The following is a 6,000-nucleotide window of genomic DNA, read 5'->3' as shown; positions in this document are numbered from 1 at the left end:
AAGTTTAAGGTCACTTTAGGATCTTTTATTTCATTGACAGAATAAAACCATTGATCTTTAGTTTTGATTGAATACGTTTTGTTTTCATTATAATGTTCAACTATTATTCTTTTAAAATACAAACGAGTATAACTATTACCATACCTTTATCGTCTGTACAATGAAAGCATGAAATAGTCAATATGAAGGCATAAAATACAACAATGAAGGCATGAAATAGTCAACAAACGTTTGAAAAACTTTACCTAATCGTATCTCATTGAGCGCGTTAAAAAATAGTTTGTCATCTTTTTGTCTAAAGCATTTGTTTAAAATTAAAACTGTATTTATAAATGTTTTCCATATTTCACACATGAAAACAAACTGACTTTGTACTGGTAATAACAGACAAAAATCTTCACAAGCAATAAATTGAATTCCTCCAAGGAGTTTATTATAACATTCTCTTAATTTACAAGCTAATATCTGCAGTAAATTAAATATCTTTTCATTAATCATTAAATTTTCATCGGCAATGAAAATATGCGTTTCCCTCCATCTTGATTATGAATGTAATAATAATGCAGTTTTTAGCTACCTTGATATGATTGTAATAATAATGCAGGTTTTAGCTACCCGTTTCAATGCTATCAAACGATTGTATTGTCATGCCATTCAGTTGACGAGCAACAATTCCTGTACTTTCTGTTACTACTATAGTTTTAACAAGTTGATCGCTCGTAGCAATAGCATTCAATAAAAAACTTGTCCGCATCTAGCGCCCCACGTAATAAAAAAATTGACTCCCACATCCAACAAATTAAAAACTTTTAACTTTGTTGAAGACAATGTCAGTGTTTAATTTAAAAAATAATTTACATTTATCATGAAAACATATAGAAAAACATGTATTTACTCAACAACCTCATACGTAATATTTTAAATTTATTTTTTTTTTCGAGTTTTTGTTTGTGTTTTTTATGACAATATGGAACAAGCTCTTGTTCCATATTGTCATAAAACTTATTTAAAAAAGATTATTAAAAAAAAAAAAAAAGAAAATTTATACTAATTTATTTTCATTAACTCAAATTGATTTAAAAATTTTTATCCCCAAATATTATGCAAATAAGGCTTGTAACTTCAGATTTAAAAAAATAGTATTTTCAATAACAAGCTCTTTAAGTTTTTTCTTTTCAATAAATTGAGTAAAACCAGCAGCCAAATTCATATCTTTTGTTGGGCGTTTAAAACTCGGTGATGTTCCGTTTGATTTTTAATTTTTCCTAAATAAGCCAGAGCAATAGTTTTTTTCATATGGCTATTGTAAAAGATTTTCGTGTGGATAATTTTTCATCGCAACAAGAAAAAAATAGAATTTTTAATATCAAGGTCACCATTTAAATAAAGTCGCAAACAAAAAATTTAAAACTGTAAGGATGCGTGTAAAAAGGTGCAGAATGCAATGCTGGCACGTAACCATTTTCAACTTGTTGAATGCGTTGTAAGTATTTGTAACAGCCCATTAAAAACAGCCATAGTATGTAACGTCTTCTAACATTTGCAAATTAACTAACCATGTTTTAAACAATTCCTTACTGTCCATGTTAACCAATTCTTTATTTATTTATCTAAATCATCTGAATTTTCATTTTCCATTTAAATATCTTTGTTTTTGCATTAATTATCTAAAAAAAATACCCGCTATTTTAATTTTCAGAAAACTTGTTCAATGGATTTTAATAGCAAACTCTTTCTCTCTCTCTGTATATGTGTATATATATAAATATATATATATATATATATATATATATATATATATATATATATATATATATATATATATATATATATATATATATATATATATATGTACATATATATATATATATATATATATATATATATATATATATATATATATATATATATATATATATATATATATATATATATATATGTATGTATATATGTATTATATATATATATATATATATATATATATATATATATATATATATATATATATATGTATGTTTATATGTATGTTTATATGTATTATATATATATATATATATATATATATATATATATATATATATATATATATATATATATATATATATATATATATATATATATATATATATGTATGTTTATATGTATTATATATATATATATATATATATATATATATATATATATATATATATACATTTACAAATATATATATATATGCATTTATATATATATATATACATATATATATATATATATATTTATATATACATATATATATATATATATATACATATATATATATATATATATATATATATACATATACATACATATATATTTATATATATATATATATATATATATATATATACATATATTTTCATATATTTATATATAGATATTTATAAATACATATTTATATATATATATATATAATATATATATAAATACACATAATATTTGTATATATAAATAGATAAATATATATATGTATATATATATACATATATATATATATATATAAATATATATATATATATATATATATATATATATATATATATATATATATATATATATATAACTATGAATATATATATATATATATACATATATATATATATATATATATATATATATATATATATATATATATATATATATATATATATATATATATATATATGTATATGTATGAATTTATACATTTTTCTGAGAGTTTGTTCAATGAATTTTAATGGCAAATGAACTCTCTCTCTCTGTATATGTATATATATATATATATATATATATATATATATATATATATATATATATATATATATATAGATATATTTTAATAAAAATGACAATATTTTTTATTCTTGACATGTTTTGTCTTACTACATTTTCAAAAGATTTAATTTACAATTAAAACTCTGGTAAATAAATTTAAAACTGAAGACAATACAGAGAAAAATTTACGGACAAATAAACTTGTTACAAACCAATTAAAAATCATATTACAATTTCTGATAAATTAAACTTCCTAATATAAAATATTAATAATAATAATAATAATAATAATATAGTAAGTTAGATAGATAAATTTATAATATAATGAGATGTTTGTTTATTTAAAGAAGGATTTTCCCATTTATTATGAAGTGCTTCTTTTATTTTTAATTTGTTAATGGTAGAGGCAGTATCTAAAATCTGAAGCAATTATAAATAGTTAGTGTTTTACAACTGATGGATGAATTTAAATGTTTAAAAATATGCGATTGCTTGTCACTCGTAAGGTGCTCATTTATCCGTGTTGTCTAATGTCTGGAGGTTTCTCCAATATAACTGGCGTTACAGCCAGCACAAGAAAATTTGTAGACAACGTTAGATTTAAGCATTTAAGACTACGAAACATGTTAAGAATAAAAATATTGTGATTTTTATTAATTTTTACAAATTTATTGCTAATGCGATGTTTGAAATATATATATATATATATATATATATATATATACAGTCGTATGGCAATTTATTATGGCCACCTACATTTTTTCTAGAAAGTCTAGAAAAATTGTGATTTTCCATCAGTTTTTACAATTTTATCTACCAAAGACGTATTCTAATAAAAAATCAGGTTCTGTGTTAATAAAAAATTACCATTTTATAAGAATAAATACACTTTAATAAAAAATGTTCATATAATATCATAGTTACTATCAATATTTTGTCACCCTCTCTTTTGCATCGATTACTGCCTGTACCCTTTTAGGCATGCTTTTTATGCAGTTTTATGCCATTTCCTGCAATCTTGCATTGTGGTTCCAATGTTTTATAATACTTTCTATTAGAACAACCTTGTTTGTAATATTTTCCTAGGCCACCTCCTATTTTAATAGCTCCCAAACATTCTCTATAGGATTGAGATCCGGCGAAATTCCCGGCCAGTCCAACAAAGGAATATTTTTATCTTTCAAAATAATTTTGATAAACTTAGCCGTATGGCATGGTGCTCCATCTTGCATGAATGTTTTGTTTTCCTCTGGACCAAACCATTCCGTGAATTGGGGTAACAATCTTTGTTCCAGGACATTTTTATACTGCACCTAGTTCATTATCCCTTGAACAATGTACAGCCTTCCCATTCCTTTCCCACATATGACCGACCAAATCATCACCGAGGTTGGATGTTTGACGGTTTGAATAATACAGCTACTTAAATATTTCTCTCCAACCTTCCTTTTCACGTATTGTGCTTTTTTTGATAAGACTTGGAACGTGCACTTATCACTAAAGCAAACCTAAAAATATTATACGATGGTTCATTGACCACAATGCATGGATTATCTAAAAAATTTAAAGTATTATTTAATAAAATAATCTGTTAAACCGTTTTCCAATCGTCTTCAGTCCAATTTCTATATTTTTTTGCCCATTCTAATTGCTTCTCCATCATTTTTGGCGTTAATTTTGGCTTTTTAGCCGGACTTCTTGAGCTGTAGCCAAGATCGTGTAGACGACGCTGAACCGTTCTCTTGGACATCTTAATACCAGAGCACTCCAACTTCTCAGTGATATCATCATTTGATGCTAGCCTATCTTCCAGTACTATTTTGGTAAGAATTCTTTCACCTCGTGGAGTAAGAATTCTTTTTTTACCACAGTTCCCAGTCCTTTTTGGAGTCAGGTTTTCCATGTTGACAACTTTTTTTTTGGATATTCTGCACTGATACTCAAGAAACATTACATCTTCTGGCGATTCCTCTTTGGGAAAAACCAGTATTTGTAAGAAGTGCTTGGATTTCACTTTTTTTTTCTAGAGATAAGTCCTTTTTTTTGCCCATTTCAAAAAAAAATAACCAATTTTAGTACGAAAATTTCTATTATTACATAAAATAATTTTAGTCACAAAATACTGAGTGAAATAAAAATAATTTTATGTTAATTTATGTAATGTAATATTCTTAAAGTAATATTAGCCGATTTGAGTACATACTTTAATGATGACTTTGAAAAATATACCAAAACTAACAGAGAGTATTCACCACGTGCACTGTAAGAATAGCGGTCTCAAGATGGCGTCACACAAAATGGCTGTCGAAAATGAGAGTGTTTACACCAGCATAAAATTTTAAATAATTTTGTCAACGTATAACTATATTGTATGCATCCAAATAAATTTAATTATATAATTTTGAACTATAATGCCAAGAAAACAAAAGATAAGCAAGGTATGTTAAAATTTATTGGGTGGCCATAATAAATTGTCCTACAACTGTATATATATATATATATATATATATATATATATATATATATATATATATATATATATATATATATATATATATATATATATACATATATAAACGCATAAACAGAGAGAGAGAGAGAGTTTGCCAATAAAAATTATTGAACAAGCTATCTGAAAAATATATAGCGGGTGTTTTTTTTAGAGGTAACGGGTCATAACTAAAAATCCGGACAAAGTTTAAAAGATCATAACTTCCTCGTTTTTTAATGTTTTATAAAAGTAAAAAATAATTTATAGATAATTATTTGAATTCTTCTATATAATACTCAATTATATATATGTATAAATATATATATATATATATATATATATATATATATATATATATATATATATATATATATATATATATATATAATATATATATATATATATATATACACATATTTGTATATATATATATATATATATGTATACATATATATATATATATTTATATATATATATATATATAATATATATATATATATATATATATATATATATATATATATATATATATATATATAGATATATATATACATATATATACATATACATATAAATATATATATACATACACATATATATATATATATACATATACATATACATATACATATACATATACATACACATATATATATATATATATACATATACATATACATATATATATATACATATACAAATACATATATATACATATACATATATATATATAC

This window comes from Hydra vulgaris, chromosome 13 (assembly GCF_038396675.1).
Source record: "Hydra vulgaris chromosome 13, alternate assembly HydraT2T_AEP".
Classification (NCBI taxonomy): Eukaryota; Metazoa; Cnidaria; class Hydrozoa; order Anthoathecata; family Hydridae; genus Hydra; species Hydra vulgaris.
This window is presented reverse-complemented; position numbering follows the sequence as displayed.